Source organism: Narcine bancroftii, chromosome 3 (genome assembly GCF_036971445.1).
Source record: "Narcine bancroftii isolate sNarBan1 chromosome 3, sNarBan1.hap1, whole genome shotgun sequence".
Taxonomy (NCBI): Eukaryota; Metazoa; Chordata; class Chondrichthyes; order Torpediniformes; family Narcinidae; genus Narcine; species Narcine bancroftii.
This window is the reverse complement of record NC_091471.1, coordinates 1763191-1786309: the sequence shown is the minus strand read 5'-3', so window position 1 is coordinate 1786309 and position 23119 is coordinate 1763191. Positions and strand designations below refer to the sequence as shown.

Genomic DNA, 23119 nt, shown 5'->3' with positions numbered 1-23119 from the left:
GAGAGAGGGAGGGGTCTGTGGGGTGGGAAAGGGGTCACAGGAGGAGGGGTCAGTAGGAGAGGGGGAGGGGTCTGGGGTGGGAAAGGGGTCACAGGAGGAGGGGTCAGTAGGAGGGGGGAGGGGTCTGTGGGGTGGGAAAGGGGTCACAGGAGGAGGGGTCAGTAGGAGAGGGGGAAGGTCTGTGGGGTGGGAAAGGGGTCACAGGAGGAGGGGTCAGTAGGAGAGGGGGAGGGGTCTGGGGTGGGAAAGGGGTCACAGGAGGAGGGGTCAGTAGGAGAGGGGGAGGGGTCTGTGGGGTGGGAAAGGGGTCACAGGAGGAGGGGTCAGTAGGAGAGGGGGAGGGGTCTGTGGGGTGGGAAAGGGGTCACAGGAGGAGGGGTCAGTAGGAGAGGGGGAGGGGTCTGGGGTGGGAAAGGGGTCACAGGAGGAGGGATCAGTAGGAGAGGGGGAGGGGTCTGTGGGGTGGGAAAGGGGTCACAGGAGGAGGGGTCAGTAGGAGAGGGGGAAGGTCTGTGGGGTGGGAAAGGGGTCACAGGAGGAGGGGTCAGTAGGAGAGGGGAGGGGCCAGTGGGAGAAGGGGAGGGGTCTGTGGGGTGGGGAATGGGCCACGAGGTGAGGGGCAGTGTGTGGTGGAAGGGACCAGTGGGGGAGGGGCCAAGGGCGGGGCCAGTGGGGGAGGGGCCAAGGGCGGGGCCAGTGGGGGAGGAGTCGAAGGTGGAGGGGCTGGGGTGCGCGATGCGCGCGGAGACGTGTCATCGGGACCGCGGTGTTTAAGCCAATCAGATGCTTCTCGGCGGCAAATCGATTCAAAACGGACGGCGCGCGGCTGGACCGTTGCAGGGGGGAGGGGGGGGCGGGGCACGGAGAAGGGTAGAGACGGGTGTGGGCTGGAGGAGGGGGGTCAGAGAGAAGGGCGTCTGGGAGTGGGAGGGGGGTCAGAAAGAGGGAGGGGGTCAGAGAAAGAGGGAGGAGGTCTGGGAGAGGGGGGTCAGAGAAAGAGGGAGGGGGTCTGGGAGAGGGTGGTCAGAGAAAGAGGGAGGGGGTCTGGGAGAGGGGGGTCAGAGAAAGAGGGAGGGGGTCTGGGAGAGGGGGGTCAGAGAAAGAGGGAGGGGGTCTGGGAGAGGGGGGTCAGAGAAAGAGGGAGGGGGTCTGGGAGAGGGGGGTCAGAGAAAGAGGGAGGGGGTCTGGGAGAGGGGGGTCAGAGAAAGAGGGAGGGGGTCTGGGAGAGGGGGGTCAGAGAAAGAGGGAGGGGGTCTGGGAGAGGGGGGTCAGAGAAAGAGGGAGGGGGTCTGGGAGAGGGGGGTCAGAGAAAGAGGGAGGGGGTCTGGGAGAGGGGGGTCAGAGAAAGAGGGAGGGGGTCTGGGAGAGGGGGGTCAGAGAAAGAGGGAGGGGGTCTGGGAGAGGGGGGTCAGAGAAAGAGGGAGGGGGTCTGGGAGAGGGGGGTCAGAGAAAGAGGGAGGGGGTCTGGGAGAGGGGGGTCAGAGAAAGAGGGAGGGGGTCTGGGAGAGGGGGGTCAGAGAAAGAGGGAGGGGGTCTGGGAGAGGGGGGTCAGAGAAAGAGGGAGGGGGTCTGGGAGAGGGGGGTCAGAGAAAGAGGGAGGGGGTCTGGGAGAGGGGGGTCAGAGAAAGAGGGAGGGGGTCTGGGAGAGGGGGGTCAGAGAAAGAGGGAGGGGGTCTGGGAGAGGGGGGTCAGAGAAAGAGGGAGGGGGTCTGGGAGAGGGGGGTCAGAGAAAGAGGGAGGGGGTCTGGGAGAGGGGGGTCAGAGAAAGAGGGAGGGGGTCTGGGAGAGGGGGGTCAGAGAAAGAGGGAGGGGGTCTGGGAGAGGGGGGTCAGAGAAAGAGGGAGGGGGTCTGGGAGAGGGGGGTCAGAGAAAGAGGGAGGGGGTCTGGGAGAGGGGGGTCAGAGAAAGAGGGAGGGGGTCTGGGAGAGGGGGGTCAGAGAAAGAGGGAGGGGGTCTGGGAGAGGGGGGTCAGAGAAAGAGGGAGGGGGTCTGGGAGAGGGGGGTCAGAGAAAGAGGGAGGGGGTCTGGGAGAGGGGGGTCAGAGAAAGAGGGAGGGGGTCTGGGAGAGGGGGGTCAGAGAAAGAGGGAGGGGGTCTGGGAGAGGGGGGTCAGAGAAAGAGGGAGGGGGTCTGGGAGAGGGGGGTCAGAGAAAGAGGGAGGGGGTCTGGGAGAGGGGGGTCAGAGAAAGAGGGAGGGGGTCTGGGAGAGGGGGGTCAGAGAAAGAGGGAGGGGGTCTGGGAGAGGGGGGTCAGAGAAAGAGGGAGGGGGTCTGGGAGAGGGGGGTCAGAGAAAGAGGGAGGGGGTCTCAGAAAGAGAGAGGGGTTCAGAAGGGAGGGGAGGTAACAGCAGTTGGATGCGGTGAGGACAGGGGAAGGGAATAGTGAACTGGCAAGCAATAAAGAGAAGGAAGGATAAAGGGGATTGTAAAATAAAGGGTAGGGGTAGAAGACAAGTTAAAACAATGTGAAAGGGCCATTGGGGAAAGAGAGGAAGGGTGGGAACAAATGAGGAGGGTGTAAAGCAAGGGTTTCAGTTGGGGGAAGGCAGCAATAAAGAGTTGTGGCGTCATATTTCATCAGGGAGTGCTTGGGATAAATTAAGACAATGTGGTACACAGATGTTGGGCTACAGAAACAAGGTAGGAAGTGATAGGGATATTGGGAAAAAAAACGAGAAGAGGAGAATGAAAGCAAAGGGCTCAGGTGGAACCGAAGTGACAGAGAAGGAAATCTGAACACACCGGGAAGGAGCAAGAAGGATTTGAGACAAGATGACAGCTAAGAAAGTGGAAAAGGAAACTGGGAGGAGAGAAAATCGTTAAGAAGATTCAGACGCTTTCTGGTTATCTATGCAGTTTCAAATGTTTATTACAAATGTAGTTGTGATTTTAGGGATTTGGTACCAGGTTGCAATTTCATCACCTCTAACTAAAAACTCAGTGGCTGATACTTCACTTAGCAGCCACAAAGAAGTGTTTAAAGTAGTGGTTGATCCTAAAATAACAATGGAATTCCCAGGAACTCAGTTGTTCCCTGATCTTCATCCTGACCAAAATGGATTTCGTGCACAAGCAGGTAAAACGGAAGAACTTTAGCTTTGTGTAGCAATTCTGACGTGCATTAATGAGTAAAACGAGACAAACTCATAGCTAGAGAAATGTGGCAGTTGATCCATGAATCAGACCACGTGGAGAGAAGAAGGATAAGGTCAAGCTACTCCTGAAATGTTTTCAAAAGAACTTTGGGATGAATGGAGAGAGCAGTGCTCGATTCCTGGATGTGGGGACTGAGCCATTCCTGAAGGTGAGCTTCTAGAGAAGGTGATCAAAAATTAGTGATGGAAAGCTAATAAAAAAAGTTAATGCTCCAACACAAACAGCTGATTTCTGTGATCGGAGAGAAATGAGAAAATGACTACTTGAGAAGGAGCTGCACTCAATCTCCTAGGAAATGAGGCTGTGGTCGTTGTCAGTGGTTGAAAATAGATAATGGAAAAGATAGGACAGGTTTACTAGTTAGGAGAGGGACATCTGACAAGTGGAGGCTTTTTAAAATGAGACGGAATGTTCAGGATCGAAATGTTCCTGTTGGGATGAAGGGCAAGATTAGGGAATCCTCGATGAGGGATATGATTCTGGTCAAGAAAAAGGGAGAGATGTAGTTCAGATTTAGGGAACTGAGATCAAGCATAAAAGATGTAGGTAGCAGTAGATTGAAGGATGTTAGGAGGGCCAAAAGGGGTCATGAGTAGACAAAATAAGGGAGAATTATAAAATATTCTATAAATTATTATCGGTTAAAGGGTAGCTAGGGAGTCCCTTTAATGATCAGGGTGGTCATCTATGTGCCTCCACTGGAGATGGGCAGGTTGTTAAATGTACACTTCTCATCTGCATATACCATGGAGAAAGACATGAAAGGTAGCAAAGACACAGATTACAGACACTGGCAACTGAAACAAAAAACAAAGTGGTGAAACACTCTCCAGGTCAGGTAGCATCTGTGGAAGCAAAGGAATGGTGGATGTATGGGGAAGAGACCCTGAATCAATGCTGCTTGAGTTGAGTGTTTTCAGGGTAGGGAACAGTGACATCCTGGAGCATATCAACATTATGAAGGAGCAGCTGTTGAGGTCTTCAAATACTTAAAAGTGGATAAATCCCTGGGGCAGGATCCAAGATTTATATATACAGCAAGCCTATGAGCCTGTGCCACCCAAATACTCCTATAACCCCTGTATGTTTTTTTTGATCAGAGCTTTTTCTAAGTCAAACTGTCAGCCATTCACATCTCATAGAGTCACACAGCATGGAACAGCCCCACTTGTCCATCACAACCTTTCTTTACTCTGAGACGATGACCGCTGCTTCTGGGCACAACAGCCAAGGGAAACAACCTCCTTGCACCTAGATTTTGAACCCTAAACCATCCCCTCCACCATAGCTGTGCTCAATCCCTCTGCCAAAAAAATCGTCAAGAAAACAGAAACACAAGAACGTCAGATGCTGGAATCGTAGGCAAATAGCAAGAAGCTGGAGAGACTCGGCAGGTCAAGCAGTGTCCATGGAGAGAAATGGACACCAGCCCTCTTAAATCCATGCATGTTACTTGCTGAATTCCTCCAGCATCTTGGTATTTCTTCAAGAAAATTTTATTTTGCAGGGTCCATATTTTTCAGTGCAACTTAGCATAGTTCTCTTGTGAAAGTTGAAAGTGATCTTTGGTAAATATAGTATTCCAGATCTGTTTTCAGAACAAAGAACGTTGCAGACCCTTGGCCTATGATGTGCCGACTGATGTAAACCTATACCACAATAATCTAACCTTTCCCAATCATTCACCCATAACCCTCTACTTTTCTTACATCCACGTGCATACTGAAATTTTCCTATTTTACCAGCCTCCACTCACCACCCCTGACAATGTATTCCAGGAACTTATCACTCTGTAAGATAAATAACTTACATTTGGCATCTCCCCAAATCTTTCCTCAAACAGATATCTTCTGGTACTTTCGACTTGCCCTGGGAAAAAGGTGCTGGCTGTCCACCCTATTTATGCCTCTAATTTATCTTATAGACCTCTATTAAGTCACCTCTCATCTTTCATTGCTCCAAAGAGAAAAGCCCAAGCTCAGACAACCTTGCTTCAATACATATTCTCCAATCCAGGCAACATCCTGGTAAATCCATTCTGCACCCTCTCCAAAGCTTCCCCATCCTTCCTGTAACAAGATAACTGGAAATGCACGCAACATTATCTTGAATGCAATTCCTTTATTAATGAAGGGTGACACACCTTAAGAAGGACGCCTTCTTAACCATTCTACCACCGTGTGGCAACCTTGAGGGATCTATGGACTTGAATCCCCTGCTCCTCCACACTGTGGAGAATCCTGCAATCGAGCACGTACTTTGCCTCAAGTTCAACGTTCCAAAGTGCATCACTTTACACTTAATCAGATTGAATCACATCTACCATTTCTCCAGCCAAATCTGTATCCTTTCTGAATTCTTTTGTAAGCTATACTTACCACAATGCTTCCAACCTTCACGTCATCTGCAAACATACTGACCCACCTTCCCCCTTTGACGTCATTTATAAAAATCACAAACAGCAAGGGTCCCAGAACAAATCCCTGCAGGATGTCACTAGTCACCAACCTTCAAACATACAGGACAAAAACACTTTCTTCCTTAATTTGCACCTGCGCTCCACAGTTTTAAATTTGTAATTGAACAATTCACCTGTAATAAAAATGCACATTCCAAAGTTGATTCAAGGTTATTTGAATACACTTTGGATTGACCATGTAGAAATGACAGCATTTTATATACATAGTTTCCCCATTTCAGGATACCCTAATGTTTGGGACATTTGGCTTCACAGGTGTTTGTGAGGATTCCGATATGTATGTTTAATTGCTTCATTGGTGCAGGTAGAAAGGAGCTAGGCTTGCTTCTAAGTTTTTGATCACTTTTGGCGTCTGTAGTTGCCATTTTCCAACATGAGGATTAGAGTTTTGTCAGTATGAGGCTGAAAAACAAAAAGAAATTATTGAGACATCACCAAAACCTTAACATTTCCAAAATCAACTGTTTGGAAAATCATTTAGAAGAAAGAGCATATTGTGGGTATAGACAGAGTAAAGGTGAATAGGTTCTTTCCACTTAGATCAAGAAAGATAAATACAAGAAGACATGGTTTAGGGTGAAAGGGCAAAGGTTTAGGGAGTGGTGGGGGTGTGAAACGAGCCGCCATCTTACATGGTAAATGTGGGCTCACACTTAAGTTTAAAGAATAAATTGGATAGATACATGGATGGGAGAGGTCTGGAAGGTTATGCATTGGGTGCAGGTCAGTGAGACTTGCAGAATGATGTTTCGGCACAGACTAGAAGAGTTGAATGGCCTGTTTTCTGTGCTGTAGTGTTCTATAAGCAGTGGTCTTCCTTGGAATACCAGTTCCTTTGTGATGACTGAGCTCACTAGTAAACTCTTTCTTTTTAATGATGTTCCAAACTGTTGATTTTGGTAATCGTAAGGTTTGCGTGAAATCCCTTCCTGTTTTATTCTTGTCTTTTCAGCCTCATAATGACTTCTTTGACTCTCATTGGCACAACTCTGGTCCTCACGTTGAAAGATGGCAAGTACAGACTCCAAAGGTGATCAAAAATTTAGAAGCAGGTTCTCTTACACCAGCACCAATGAAGCAATTAAACATACCTGAGTATTCACAAACACCTGTGAAGCCAAATATCCCAAAAATTAAGGTACCCTGAAATGAGGGGCAATGCATGAAACGTGCTTTTAATTTCTACATGGTCAAACCAAAATGCATACAAATAACTTTGAATAAACTCTGTAATGTGCACTTTAATTACATGTGAATTGTTTGATTACACATTTAAAACTGTGGAACATCAGGGCAAATAATGGAAAAAAATATCTTTGTCCCAAACATTATGGAGGGCACTGAATGTTCCATCTACTATCACCCTCTGCCTTCTGCAGACAAACCAATTCTGAATCCAAACAGTCAAGGCTCTATGGATCCTATGCTTCATAAGTTTCTGAATGAGCCTACCATTTGGGACCTTGTCAAATGTCTTACTGAAATCTGTATTTTGATAAACAGTTTTAGATAAGAACAGGTGTTTTTTTTAGCTTTTCAAACTTGGTGCAGCTGAGCTCAGTGCAGTGGGGATGTCAATCAGTCTCCTATCTACAAGTTTCCGATGACACCACAGTTGTTGGCAGATTCACAAACAGCAATGAGGAAGTGTACAGAAGGGAGATAGATCACCTCGTTGAGGGGTGTAGAGACAACAACCTTGCGCTCAGCATTAGCAAAACCAAGAAGATGATTGTGGACTTAAGAAGGCTCCAGGACAGATGCTCGGAGATGTTAACACCCATTGAGGGCTCAGTCCTGGAGAGGGTCAAGAACTTAAATTCCTGGGTGTCAACATCTCCAAGCGTCTGTCCTTGAGCTTCCATGTTGATGCAATGACCAAGAAGGCTCGCTAGCGGCTAGACTTCATGAGGTGTCTGAAGAGATTCGATATGTTAACAAAAACACAGAAACCTCTACAGGTGTACTGTGGAGAGCATCCTGGCTGGTTGCATCACTGCCTGGAGTGGAGGTGCCAACTCTCAGGACAAGAATAAATTCCAGGAGATTGTTAACTTGGCCTGCGACATCACAGACATCAGACTCCACTCCATCGAGAACGTCCATGAGACGGTGTCTTAAAAAAGCAGCCTCTATCAAAACGCCCCCAAAACCCAGGCCATGCCCTCTTTACTCTGCCACTATCAGGAAAAAAGTACAGGAACTTAAAGACAAGCATTCAATGGCATAAGGATAGCTTCTTCCCCACTGCCATCAGATTCCTGAATAATCAATGAACCACAGACACTGCCCTGCTTTTCGTGCACTATACTTTTAGTTGTTTTTATTTATAGTAATGGTATAGGATGGTTATAATATGAATGTTGCCACAAAACACTGAATTTCATAACTTGTTCATGACAGTTGATTCTGATTCTGACATGCTTCCTGTAATGGGACAACTGGAATTGCGCACAGTATTCCAAGTGGCGCCTAATTAAAGTTTTATATCGCTGCAACATGACACCCACTTTTATACTTGCTGCCAAGCCCAATGAAGCCATATGCCTTCTTTATCACCCGATACATTTGTGTGGCCACTTTCAATGAGTTATGGACCTGGACCCTCAGATCCTTCATATCACTAACTTTATACATTTGACCTTCTAAATCCTCTTGTTTTTAAAGGCTGCAGTCTTGGGGACTGGGAATTATTTGGAATTTAGCAGATGAAGACAAAGTGCCTAATTAGAAGGAGGAAAATAGAGTATGAGAGGAATCTTACAGGGAATGTAAGAACTGACAGCAAAAGCTTCTATTGCTATATGAAGAGAAAGAGACTTGTTAAAGCAAATGTAGGGCCTTTAGAGAATCAGGAGAATTCATGATGGAAAACAAGGAATATTGAATTAATTCTTTGGTTTTGTCTTCACTAAGAAAGATACATCTGGGCAGTCTCGTGATGCAGAGAGATTAGGAGGATGTGGACGCCAGGAGCTTCCAGACCATAGACGGAAAGAAAGGCACAAAAGTCAAAGTTATAAGAACTAAAAGATGCAGAGAACAAGATGAGATCACTTACCTGCCAAAGATGGGGAAGAAAAATGCCAACCAGCAAAAAGTGATCAGTAAAACGATTGTGAATAGAGAGGCTCAATTCAGCCTGATCAATGGGATCGAGATGGCGTGGGAGATCGCAGACCCGGAGCTTTAACGGCCCCAACAGTGGTGGTGGCAATGCGACCTGAGGAGAGTACCTGGGATCACCCAGAGAAACAATCAGTGAGGCCGCCAACCCAAAATGATGCAATGAAATGGTCATGGACCGGTCATTGGCAGACGGGGCCCAGGGAAGGGACCGACTCTCATGGCGGCCAGAATTCCAGGGGCACTCGAGTCTGAACCCAATGGACAGTAAGAGCGCGAGAAGAGGATGTGCAAGAGATCTCGGCCCTGTGGCAGAAGAGTCAGAAGACGCTAGTGCGTCGAATGACAGAGGGAACAGCCTCCACCAGAGCAATGAGCGCGAGGTGCACAAATGTGAAGCACAATGGCCGGCAGACACAGGAAGAGGGGAGGCATGGGAGAACTCTACCCTGCAGCAGCAGAGGCGGTAGAGACTATGACTGACTCGTCCAACGATGAGGGAAGGAGCACAATGGCTGACCTGGAAGATCCTGACCCTGCAGAGGCAGCTGATGCTGCAGTGATCCATCCAGTAGCAGTGGCAAGGGAGACAACGTCAGGCAGCACGAGGCAGTCAAGATGGCGGCGGCAGTGAGAGGAGCCCTCGTTGTAGGTTATCCTGGAGGCTATGGAGAAAATTGAAAAACAATTATCTTTAGTCTGAAGCAAAAAAAAAGGACCATTGAACACTAAATTGGACAGATGTGAAAATATTTTAAAAGGAAGAGTGGCTGAGGTAGAGGAGAAAACAGGGGACAATGAGGATAGAATAGTGAAGCTGGAGAGAGGTGACAGCGTGGGAGGAGGAAAAGAGCCGCCTCTGGCAGAAAATTGATGCCCTAGAAAATTATAATAGGCAAAACATAATAAAATGTGGGATTGAAAGAGGGGGAGGTTTCCAAAAACCCTGGGGAGGGAGAAACTGGGGGAGTCAATGAAAATAGAATGGGCCCATAGGTCCTTCTTCTCACACTTGGGCCCTGGTCAGAGCCTGCACTCAGCGCTGGTTAAACTGCTGCGCCACCAGGTCAGGAAAAGAGTTTTGAGTGCTGCGATTGTGGGGTCGAAGGTGGGGTGGTGGTGCGAAAGAATTTTCACAGTTTGTCAAGCAGCTTCTAGTTTGTAATACTAACAATATTTGAATGAAAATTATTAAGGTACTATGGGTTAACAACATTCAGGAGTCTAAAATAAGTTGTGGGAGAATAACATGATTCCTGAAACAATCAAATGGGTGACTGATTGTGGGCATGAACTCTAGCAGGGTTATTTGCCATGCCCTTTTTCCATTGGTACAGATATCCTTTGATTTACACACTTTTCAAGTTTTATGCCTAATGAGCTTGTATCCAGGTGCAGGACCATTTTTAACCAGGAATATATTTATCACTGTGACATGAAACTATTGGAAGATCGTTTTATCCTGAGATTAAAGTTCATAATCCTTCCTCAGGCCTGTGTGCAGGAGGGCGGGGTTTGCGGGCGATCGGGTTGGACAACGACAGTACGGGGGCATCGGCTCTCGCTGCAGGGCGGCATCTCGGCGGATCAGCGGCCCCGTCACCGTGAGTCGCGGATCGGCCTGCGGCAGGGAGGGGGAGTGGGCAACGGTCCTGGCGAGGTCAGGCCCGAGGCCTCCAGTTCCGGGCGCTGGGAAGCGGCCTTGGCTTCCCCTGACACCGGCCAGGCCCCAAAACCAGAGTTCACGGTGAGACCCTGCAACGTAAACAGAGGAGGTGGGGGCGATTAGCAGGCTGACGCCAATGCATTCTGGGATTTGTTGTATTACTGTGCATGCGCTATACTGGCGCTGCGGCCAGCGGGCCACCTCTAATACATTTTTGAAATGATCTTGCGGGCCAAATATAATTATATCACGGGCCAAATATGGCCCGTGGGCCAGAGTTTGACATGTGTGGCTTAGAGTCTTTTCCAAATCAGCACTTTTCCTCATTGACCACAAGTCCAGATTCCGACAGGCAAGTGAAGAGGCTGTGGAGATGGTCCTTGTGCTCATCTTGGTCCTTGCTCACGATGTGTATGTCATCTAAGTAAATGAAAACAAAGTTGAAGTCTCTGCCCACCACATCCATCAAGCATTGAAATGTTTGCGCCATGTTCTTGAGACCAAAAGCCATGCGGAGGAATTCAAAAAGTCTGAATGGGGTGATGATGGCTGTCTTACCAATGTCGTCCGGGTGGTTGGGGATTTGGCAACCATACCTAATTTGGCCACACACCAAATTGACTTTGGAGAACATCTTCATGCCGTGAAGGTTGGCTGTGAAGTCCTGTATGTGTGGGACTGGGTAGTGGTCAGGTGTGGTGGAGTAGTTATGGTGGCTGTAATCCCCACAGGGCCGCCACCCTCTTGAGGACTTGGGAAATATGTGTTCTGGGGACACTCATGGACTGTTGGACCTGTGGACCTCTTGCATCTGAGAAAATTCCTCTTTGGTCAACTGCAGTTTGTCTGGGGGAAGCTTCCTGGCTTTGGCGTGGAGCAAGGGCTCTTGGGTCGGTATGTAGTGTTGCTGTGGCATCGTGGGAGTGAATTGCGGCCTGAGGATAGCCGGGACTTCGTCCAGGAGGTGTCTGTACTCATCCTTAGGGGCACTCACCGTGGCCACGCCTGGGTTGCAGACGATGGTAGCTTCGAGTTGGATGGTTTGGAAGGTCTGGCCATGCACTAGATGCTTGGCTTTCACGTCCACCAGCAGGCTGTTCACCCGAAGGAAATCAGCACCGAGGAGCGATGTGTCCATCGCGGCCAGTGTGAAATTCCACAGGAACTTTTCGTTGCCGAGCTGTATTTGCATGTTGCGTGTGCCGAAGCTTTTGATGGTGGTGTTGTTTGCCGCCCGGAGCATGGGGCCTCGTGGTCATGTTCGTGTCTCCAGTGCAGTTGGAATGACGCTGAGTTTGACACCCATGTCAACCAGGAACCATCAGCCACTAACCTTGTCAGTGATGTGCAAAAGGCTATTGTGGCTAGCTGCCATGGCTATTAGCGGTGGCTGCCCTGGCTGTTTTCCAGAAACGAACAGGGTTGCCTGCATTTTCGTGCCTGTGCTCCCCAGCGTTAGTGATAAAAGCACTAGTTAGTGTTTGGTGCCTCTGTTGGCTTGCTGGCGCGCAGTTGTGCTCAGTTGGGGTGGGGACGCGATGCCTGGTTCATGGTGAACTCATTTTCAAGCTTTGTGCATCACAAGACATATGCTCTGGCCGCGTCCTTGTGAGGGTCTGAGAAATCCTCATCCACTAACAGCAGCCCTATGTTATCTGGCATCTGCTCCAGGAAAGTCTGCTCAAACATGAGACATACTAGTGCGAGCATTTCGTCCATGAGGGCGGATGGTGCTGTTTCCTAGGCTGTCTAGGTGCATGAATCTGGCGGAAGGCTGTTGTCTGGACAGGACGAAAGTACTTAAGAGGAGCTTCTTGAGAGCTGGGTATTTACCTTCCTCCGGGGTGGGGGTCCTGTATTATGTCGTCCACCCTGGCTGTGGTCTCCTGGTTAAGAGCGCTGATGACATGATAGAACATTGTCAAGTCGGAGGTGATCTGCCAGAGGTGGAATTGTGCTTCCGCTTGCCCGAACCAAGTGCGTGTGCGAAGCATCCAGATGGTCGGTAATTTCATGGCTACTGCAGTGTCCATGATGTAGAGTCCAGAATCGACTAGGCTTGTCAGGGTCACCAAATGTAGCGTAGCTATAGAGGGGGAGCAAAAGAACGAGACTATACACTGAGTCAGTTTTGCTTCCAATGGTTTGAAAAACCCGCGCTGCACCTTACAAGGTGGCTGGGAAGTCCCACCTCTGCGTAGGGGTGACGTAATGATGCAGCTGAGTGTGCATGCGCGGCCCCATTGACCACAAGGAAAACAAACCCGGTGGCGCCATCTTAACACAGCTGCTCTGCTCCCACAGCCGTGGCAAATGCGGAGCTGGTTCGCCTGCGTCTCGATGTGCGCCGCCACACATCTAGCATTCCAGAGTAATATAGGCCTGAGGCACTCATGTGGAGAAATCTCTAGTCCTATTTTTTCTAATTATTAGCATAATTAGTTTCATGATTGATGTAACTTTTAAAGAATTGATGTATAGATTGGGCATTAAATATTTTAAAGATTTATTTGTCAAAGGAAATCTTGCTTCTTTGGAACAACTTTCAGTTAAATACAATCTACCAAATACTCATATTTTTCATTATCTCCAGATTAGAGTTTTTTTACAATCTCAATTACATGCATTTCTGAAGAGGACTGATAAGAATTTACCATAATTGTTGAAATTTTTAATTTACAACCTTTCTATAATGGTTCAATATCTCACATTTATGATATGTTGTTGGGAATAAGAGAGGCTCCCTCAGATAAAATTACAAAAGCCTGGGAACGGGACTTACAGGTTTTAATTCCTGAAGAAACTTGGAATATAATTTTCAAATGGGTTAATACCTCTTCTTTATATTCCCGCCACTCTCTCCTACAATTTAAAGTAGTCCATAGGGCTCGCATGTCCAAAGTCAAACGATCTCATTTTTATGTGGATGTATCTCCTCGTTGTGCTAAATGCAACACTGGAGATGCTTCATTAATTCATCTGTTTTGGATACATCTGAGTCTTGAGAAATACTGGATCAAAGTATTTCATACTTTCTCTGCACTTCTTTATTTGGTATTGGAGAGAATGGCATAACATTAAATACATCTGAGCTCCATGTATTAGCTTTTATTTTTCTTATGGCGAGGTGGGCAGTTTGGCTCAGATGGAGAGACATTACCCCATCTAATCGTGCTCAATGGCTACATTACGTCATGTCATGTTTAAATTTAGAGAAGATTAGAACTCTATTTCCAATTTTTCAAACACTGTGAGGACCCTTTTTTGAATTACTTTTATAATCTTTGATTTGTTATGAAGGTAGAGATGTTGACCATGTCAGTAGTTCCTCTGTTTGCGCGAAAGCCGCACTGTGATTCTGGGAGAATATTCTCGGCGACACTAGGTATTATTCTATTTAGTAGAATCCTAGCGAAGATTTTGCCTGCAATGGAGAGCAACGTGATTCCCCTGTAGTTTGAGCAGTCTGATTTCTCGCCTCAGACAGCTCCAAGAAAAATGCAGAGAACAAAACAAAGGACTCTACATCACCTTTGTTGACCTCACCAAAGCCTTCGACACCGTGAGCAGGAAAGGGCTTTGGCAAATACTAGAGCGCATCGGATGTCCCCCAAAGTTCCTCAACATGATTATCCAACTGCACGAAAACCAACAAGGTCGGGTCAGATACAGCAATGAGCTCTCTGAACCCTTCTCCATTAACAATGGCGTGAAGCAAGGCTGTGTTCTGGCACCAACCCTCTTTTCAATCTTCTTCAGCATGATGCTGAACCAAGCCATGAAAGACCCCAACAATGAAGACGCTGTTTACATCCGGTACTGCACGGATGGCAGTCTCTTCAATCTGAGGCGCCTGCAAGCTCACACCAAGACACAAGAGAAACTTGTCCGTGAACTACTCTTTGCAGACGATGCCGCTTTAGTTGCCCATTCAGAGCCAGCTCTTCAGCGCTTGACGTCCTGCTTTGCGGAAACTGCCAAAATGTTTGGCCTGGAAGTCAGCCTGAAGAAAACTGAGGTCCTCCATCAGCCAGCTCCCCACCATGACTACCAGCCCCCCCCCCACATCTCCATCGGGCACACAAAACTCAAAACGGTCAACCAGTTTACCTATCTCGGCTGTACCATTTCAACAGATGCAAGGATCGACAATGAGATAGACAACAGACTCGCCAAGGCAAATAGCGCCTTTGGAAGACTACACAAAAGAGTCTGGAAAAACAACCAACTGAAAAACCTCACAAAGATAAGCGTATACAGAGCCGTTGTCATACCCACACTCCTGTTCGGCTCCGAATCATGGGTCCTCTACCGGCACCACCTATGGCTCCTAGAACGCTTCCACCAGCGTTGTCTCCGCTCCATCCTCAACATCCATTGGAGCGCTTACATCCCTAACGTCGAAGTACTCGAGATGGCAGAGGTCGACAGCATCGAGTCCACGCTGCTGAAGATCCAGCTGCGCTGGATGGGTCACGTCTCCAGAATGGAGGACCATCGCCTTCCCAAGATCGTGTTATATGGCGAGCTCTCCACTGGCCACCGTGACAGAGGTGCGCCAAAGAAAAGGTACAAGGACTGCCTAAAGAAATCTCTTGGTGCCTGCCACATTGACCACCGCCAGTGGGCTGATATCGCCTCAAACCGTGCATCTTGGCGCCTCACAGTTTGGCGGGCAGCAACCTCCTTTGAAGAAGACCGCAGAGCCTACCTCACTGACAAAAGGCAAAGGAGGAAAAACCCAACACCCAACCCCAACCCACCAATTTTCCCCTGCAACCGCTGCAATCGTGTCTGCCTGTCCCGCATCGGACTTGTCAGCCACAAACGAGCCTGCAGCTGACGTGGACTTTTTACCCCCTCCATAAATCTTCGTCCGCGAAGCCAAGCCAAAGAAGAAGAGAGATGTTGACTAATGAGGTAATTTGTTACTGATAAGATTTTTTTTGGCCAAACAGCTTTGTTCTTGATAGTGGGTTTAGATTTTCCTTGAAGGTACTAACTCTCCACCCCGTCAATAGGGTAGCTATTGCAAAGGAGGACGTGGTCATAGGTTACCATATATTCTGGGACCCCAGAACGCCAACTAACAAGGGTGTGGTAACCACTATTATACTGTGATTGCAAGGAGGAGGTGATGTTGCTAATCCATTCGGATTGGTATCTGCCAGTGAGGAAGTTGAGGATCCAGTTGCTGTTCATGTCTGACTCTATAAATATAGCAAGTCAAATAGTCTCTGCTCTTCTGTATATAGAACAATGCAGCACAGTACAGGCCCATTGGCCTTGATGTTGAGCCAACCTAAATATTCCTTCATAAAAAAACAAAGTACAAAACCCCTCTCTACCCTATAACACTCTATTTTTCTTTCATCCATATGTGTCTAAGAGTCTCTTAAATGCCCCCAATGTTTCAGCCTCCACAACAACCCCAGGCCCCCACAACTCTGTGTAAAAAACTTACCCCTGATGTCTCCTCTAAACTTCCCTCCCTTCACTTTGTGCACAGCTCCTCTGGTGTTTGCTGATTCTGCCTTGTATATTCCAGTGATTCCGTCTATTAATGAACTGTTCCTAACTAAATATATTTTTATCCTTTACATTAACAGCTATTCAAGGAAATCCACACAATTTAACTTCCAGATGTGCACCAGGTAAGGAATCTCACAAATTAAACTTTTCATTAATTTATAACACTGCATCAAAAATGGAGCAATAGCATTCGACAGCACGAAAACAGCCCTTAGCCCACTTTCCCATGCTAACCAAGCTAGTCTAATTTGCTTGGCCTAGAATCCTTTCCTATCCAAGTCTCTCATAAATGTTACAATTGTCCCCAATTCAACCACTTCCTCTATCTTTCCATCTATCCACTGCCCTCTGTGTGAAGAAGGTGCTCTTAAGTCCCCTTAAGATCTTCCCCTGGGGAGTCACGCGATGGAGTAGTGGCCGGACGGTGAACTCCAGCCCTCTCCAGAAAAGTCGGAAAAAACAAAGGAAAACACAAAGGCACAAAAATAAAAATCAAAGATCTTCCCCCACCTTAAATCTATGTCCTCTAATTTTAGACAAGTCCCCACCCCCCACCTCCCCCCCCACATCGGGAAAAACCTTGGAGCCACTGAAGTTGCAGTGAGTAATTCAAGAGGAGAGAGTAACGAGTTGCAGTTGAGAGGAAGTTCAAACAAAACTATTTACAGATGCGTGCAACCTTCCCTGCATCATGCGCCCTGATGGCGTCACCTCATCATGACGTTCAGCACTGGCTTGCTGGAACTTGTAGTGCTGCTAAATGCACCCCCCCCCCCCCACCACCAGAACAGGCTCAGAAAGGTCCAGTTCATTTGTCTTTGGCGGCTGGCCATGCCGTGGAACTGTTGGATGTGGCACAGGTCATTCTAAGTCAATGTGTTCAGGTTTTAACCGGTCCACTGGGAACATTTGAAGTTGTTCCCCAATGTCTAAGACTCATGTTGTCCTAAAGCTTCATAGCACTTTATATGGTGTTTGTAGGGGTGATCCTTGTGCACCCCTTTGAACGAAAACATACTCACAATCTCTGAGTTCCTTGGGGATGAAGAAAGATTGTGTGCCATGTCTATAAGCTGATATGGGAGCTAGTTTTCCTATCCGCTCCTGCAGCTTGCAGAGTGTCACTGATGGCTGGTCTTCCCGTCCACAAGGAGACGGCATGAACTCTCCAGAGATGACCAGAGGTGTTCCATAGACGATGTGTTGAGGTCTTCTTTAAGCGCTGTTCTGATGCCTAGAAGGACCCATGGAAGTTCATCTGCTCAACCTTATCCCTGTAAGTGGACCATAAGTGCTGCCTTCAGGAGCATATGGAACCGCTCCACCATACTATTGAACTGTGGATGATAGGCTGTGGTATGGTGGAGCTGCGTTCCTAAGAGTCTAGATAAAGCACTCCAGATGGCAGAAGTAAACTGCGGACCTCAGTCTGAAGTGACATGTGTGGGCAGACTGAAACAAGAGATCCAGGATGAAACAAAAACTCTTGCACATGACTCATTTGAAGCGTCAAACATGGAAGCTGTCTCTGGCCACCTAGTAAACTTATCAATGATGGTGAATAAATATCTGAATCCCCTGGACACTGGGATTGAGATGATGATATTAACGTGCAGATGGTCAAATCTCCACTTTGGCGGTTCGAATGGCTAGAGCGGATCATTTATGTGCCTTTGTACCTTCAACTTATGGTCCATGCACGTCCTCACCCAGTGAATGATGTCTTTCTTCAGGCTATACCAGACGAATTTATCAGATACTGGGCAGATCATTGACCTAATGGAGGGATGCGATAAGCCATGAATGGCATCAAAAATGTGGTCCCTCCACGAGGCAGGAATGATAGGGTGTGGTTGTCCTGTCAAGACATCATAAAGTAGCATATTGCTCTGAAGTTCAAAAGCCAGGTCCTGGAGCTGCATGTTTGTAATGACTGTCTTGTCAGGTATCTCTTTGTCTTGCCGTTGAGCCTCTGCCAGGGTAAAATAGTCAACACGTTGGAAAAGTGCACATACTGGTTGAAAAGCAGCATGGGAGAGAATATCAGCCACCACATTCCTTTTTCCGGAGATGTGCTCTATCTATGTAGAGAACTCTGAAATGTAGGATAAATGACATTGCTGATGGGCTGACCAAGGGTCCAAAGCTTTACTGAAAGCAAAAGTTAATGGTTTATGAACTGTAATGACTGTAAAGTCTCTGCTTTCAAGGAAGTACCTAAAGTGCCTGACCAGGTAAAGCTCCAGCTGCTCCTTATCAAGGTCTCTGTGTGGAAAATGCTGTCGGCTGAAGAATGCTAGTGGCTTCCATTGTTCAGTCATGTGTTGCTCTAGTAATCCTCCAGCCATGTCAGAGGTAACTTGATAAGGCAGTTGGCGTGTCCATCCGCGGTTGACTCAGCATGGCTGCACTTGCTAGTGCATCTTTAGTCTTCTGAAAAGCATTTGTAGTGGTCTCTGTCTGGCAAAGTTCTTTTTTATTCTGAGACATCAGGTCGAAAAGGGGATTCATGACATGTGCTGCAGCAGGAACGAAATGGTGGTAAAAATTTTACCATCCCAAAAAATTCTTGAAAACTCTTGAGCGTTGATGGCTCCCGGAATCTCATGATGGTCTCCTCTTTAATGGGTAGCGGAACCACACCCTTGCGTGTGATTCTATGTCCCAGGAAATTGATGGCCAACTGTCCAAACTGGCACTTTGCTGGATTAACCTTGAGCCTGAACTCTCGCAACCAGCTAAAGAGTAAATGCAGGTGTTTTGAATGTTCATCATGGGTTATGGCTGGCGACGAGAATGTCATCTAAGTTTATGAAAATTAAGTGCATGCCATGCCCCACTGCATTCATCAGGCACAGAAAAGTTTATGCAGTATTTTTCAGCCAACGGTCATCCGCAAAAATTAAAACAAGCTGAACGACATTACAATTGCTGTTTAAGGCACGCCTTCTGGGTTAACAGGTATTTGGTGGTAACCATGCATCAAATCTATTTTTGAGAAAATCCTAGCCCCATAACGATTTGTTGTAAAGTCTTGAATGTGGGGCACAGGATAGTGGTCTGCTGTTGTTGCGTCGTTTAGATGTCTGTAATTGCCACAGAGTCTCCAGCCTCCCGTGACTGGGTACCATATGCAACGGTAACATCCATGAGCTATATGACCTAACTCCTCCATTTTAGCAAACTCCTGCTTCACAAGGCACAACTTTTCAAGCAGCAGTCGACAGGTTCTGGCATATACAGGTGGTCCTGGGGTCAAAATATGGTGGCTTACACTATTTTTCACAGTAGTAGTGGAGAACTGGGGAATGACAATGTCAGCAAAGTCTTCAAGGATTCTGGCAAATTCGTTCTTCGTACATTCGAGGGCATGAAAGTGCGGGGCGGGTAACCTTGAATCTCTGAGGTGGAAGGTTTGGAAAGTCACAAGTTCACAAGTTAAAGGAGCAGAAGCAGACCACTAGGTCCATTGAGTCTTTTCCGTGACTCTATACTAAGCTAAACTATGCTCACACCTAGTTCCAATTTCCAGCCTTTTCCCCATATCTCTTGATACCCTTACTAATGATACTTATCAATTTCCTGTTTAAATTCACACAATGATCAGGCATCCACAGATCTACGACCCTCTGATAAAGAAACCTTTCAATATTCAAAATGTCTCTATGAGATCACCCCTCATTCTCCTGTACTCCAATGAATAAACCCAAGAGCTGCCAAATGCTCCTCATATGCCAGCCCCTTGCATTCCAGGAATCGCCCTAGTAAATCTCCTCTGCACCCTCTCCAACAAATCACATCCTTTCTAAGATAGGGGGCCCAAAACTGTACACAGTTCTCCAAATGGGGTGTCACCAGTTTCCCATAGAGTCTCATTAACCCCTCTCTACTCTTATACACTATTCCTCTTGAAATGAATGCGAGCATAGAATTCGTCTTCTTAACTACCAATTCCACCTGTGCATTAACTTTTAGATTTCTCTGCACAAGGACACCCAGGTCCCTTTGCACCTCCGAGGTTTGAATTTTCTCCCCATCCAGAAAGTTCTCTGCCTGTTTATTTCCACTGCCAAAAAGTAGAACTGAAAACTTCTCAAAATTGTACTTAATCTGCCATATTTTGCCCAGTCTTCCTATCTGTCTACATCCTACTGCAATTGTACGGTTTCTTCAACACGTCCTGCTCCACCGCCTATCTTAGTGCCATCTGCAAATTAGGCCACAAAACCATTCATTCCACAATCCAAATAATTAATATAAATTGTAAATAACATCGGCCCCAAAACCAACCCCTACGGAACACCACTAGTTACAGGCAGCCATCCAGAACGGGATCCCTTAATTTCAACCCTTTGCTTTCTGCCGATCAGCCAATTTTCTATCCAGTCTAATATCGTCCCTGTAATTCCATGGGCCCTCATCTTATTTAGCAGCCTAACATGCGGAACCTTATCGAAAGCCTTTTGAAAATCCAAATATATTACATCCACAACCTTCCCTTTGTCTATCCTACCTGTAATTAAAGAATGGATTATGAAAGGGATAGACAGAGTGGATGTGGATAGACTATTTCTGTTAAGAGGAGGAAAGATTAAAACAAGAGGACATGAGTTAAGAATTAAGGGGCAGAGGTTTAGAGGTAACATGAGGGGGAACTTCTTTACTCAGAGAGTGGTAGCCGTGTGGAATGATCTTCCGGGAGAAATAGTGGCGGCGGAGTCAATTGTATTATTTAAGAAAAGGTTGGACAGGTATATGGATGAGAAGAAGATGGAGGGTTATGGGCATTGTGCAAGGAGGTGGGACTAGAAAGGGATGTTTGGTTCGGTGCAGACTAGAAGGGCCTAATGGCCTGTTTCCGTGCTGTAATTGTTATGTTATGTTATATGGTTGGTCAGGCAGGATCTACCCTTTAAAAAACCATGCTGACTAGGATCAATCCTGTCATGCATTTCCAAGTATTTCATAACTTCATCCTTGAAAATTGACTCTAATATCTTCCCAACCACCGACGTCAGATTTATAGATCTATAGTTCCCTTTTTTCTGTTTCCAACCTTTCTTGTACACATTTGCAACCTTCCATTTCCCTGGAACCACGCCAGAGACTAGTGATTTCTGGAAGATTGTCACCAATGGATCCACAAACTCCAAAGTCACCTCTTTCAAAATCTGCAAGTGTACCTCATCTTTAATCCATTCCATTTACCGAGCACAATTTTTCAAGTCATCTTAACTGTGTCCAACTCTAATCCCTGAAGCCTCTGTCTGTCAGGGATATTACTAATGTCTTCCTGTGGCAGGCTGCACCAAAGGAAAACACAGGCACAATACTGTTTGGGGCAACACAGATTTATTCCACTCACATATCTAGATGGCTGCGAGCTGTGCTTACATTGTGACCCCGGGGGAAAGAGAGAGAGATAGAGCACACAGTTGGGACCTCGGCTTTATACCATGAGCCCTCTGGACCCACCTGGTGGTCGGATGTCATTAGACCGGGTGCCATGTCTCTTGGCTACTTGGTGGCCGAGTGATGTACCACAGTGTATCATCACATTAACCCTCTTTAAAAAGTCCTGGTATTGCTCACAGGTCCAGATGCACCGTTGGTTTCCGCATCCTCTGGTTCCTCCTAGGGAGGGTGCGTGGTTTGGGCTTGGAAGGGGGGATGCAGTTGTTCGGCTGGGTGTTGTGGGTATACTGAAGGTGGGTTTCAGGCACTTAATTACTGCTGCCATGGACACATCTGCGCAGGGGATGGTGAAGGGGAACCAGGAGAAATCATGGTGAGGAAGTAACAGTTGTTATTGGTGGATGGGAGGGGGCCTTTAAAGTTGATGCTGAAACACTCTAATGGCTGGGTGGATTTGATAAGGGAGGCAGTAGAAATGTGGTTTGCAATCCGCACATATACAACAACCCCTTGTAGTAGTCCTTACCTCTTCTGCTGAGAATGGCAGGTTGGCGTTCTTAATGAAGTAGAACAGCCTGGTCACTCCGAGGTGCCTCAGCTCACTGTGGGTGTTCTGAAGCTGGGACATATGTTGAGTGGCCGCGTCCGGGGGCTCATTGAACTTAGCGGGGCGGTTTCGGATGTCATACGACTAAGTAGACAGTTAAATCCTCCAACGTAAGATTTTATCATTCTTAATTTTCTCCCTGTTCTGTTTGTCAAACATAAAAGCTACCGACTGTTGGTCTATGACCAGTATAAAGTGGCTCCCCGCAATGTAGTGCCTCCAGTGCCTTACTGCCTCCATTATGGCCTGGGCCTCTTATTCCACTGCTGAGTACATAGTTTCTGAGCCCTGTAGCGTTCGAGAAAAGAAAGTCACTGGGCGTCTCTCCTGGTTCAGGGTGGCTGCTATGGCTACATCTGAGGCACTGGTCTCCACCTGGAAGGGGAGTGTTTTGTCTACAGCCCTCATGGTGATGTGTGCCAAGTGGTTGCGCAGGCTGTTAAATGCCTGGACTGCCTCACTGGGCAGAGGGAATACTTTAACTCTCATCAGTGGACGGGCCCTGTCTGCATACTGGGGTAAAGGCAAATAAGCCCAGGCATCTTTTGAGCGATTTGAGCATAATGGGGAGAGGTAGGTCCATCAGGGCTTGCATGCGAGCCAGATCTCGTTCTGTACTGCGTAACCCAACAAAGCCAGTTTCTTAGCCCCGAACACACACACTTGTCTTTGTTGTATGTCAGGTTGCATTCTTTGGCTGCCTCCAGGAATCTCTAAGTTTGCGTTGTGGTCGCTCACCGAATGCCCGCAGATGGTACATTGCCCAGGTACGGGAAAACAGCCTTCAGGCGGTAATTGTCCAGCAGTCAGTCAATCTCCCTCTGGAACAGTGATAACCCGTTAGTGACTCCAAACGGGAGTCAGAGGAACTGATAGAGTTGGCCATCGGCTTCAAACGTCATATAGGGCCGGGGGGAGTCACGTGATGGAGTAGTGGCCGGACGGTGAACTCCAGCCCTCTCCAGAAAAGTCGGAAAAAACAAAGGAAAACACAAAGGCACAAAAATAAAAATTAAAGAAAAGTGAGTACAAAGGTGGAAAGAAGATGGCGACGAAAAAAGAAAAATCGAAATCAACGGTAAGAAGAGAGGAAGAGAAGACAACGGAAGAAGAAGGAGAAGGCCTTACCTGTTCGAAGAG

At 47.3% G+C, this 23119-nt stretch overlaps 1 protein-coding gene across 6 annotated transcripts in view; it reads left to right on the top strand.

The window, feature by feature from the left end:
* Positions 1–2312: 2312 nt before the first annotated feature.
* The window catches only part of mogs (mannosyl-oligosaccharide glucosidase), a 125464-nt gene continuing 104657 nt past the window's right edge, over positions 2313–23119 (top strand). For 2 of the 6 annotated variants that reach the window (XM_069923346.1, XM_069923350.1), the window contains exons 1-2: positions 2313–3074; positions 16035–16079. The gene's annotated coding sequence lies outside the window, so the exon portion shown is untranslated. The other 4 variants (XM_069923347.1, XM_069923348.1, XM_069923349.1 and 1 more) reach the window with 4 other exon arrangements.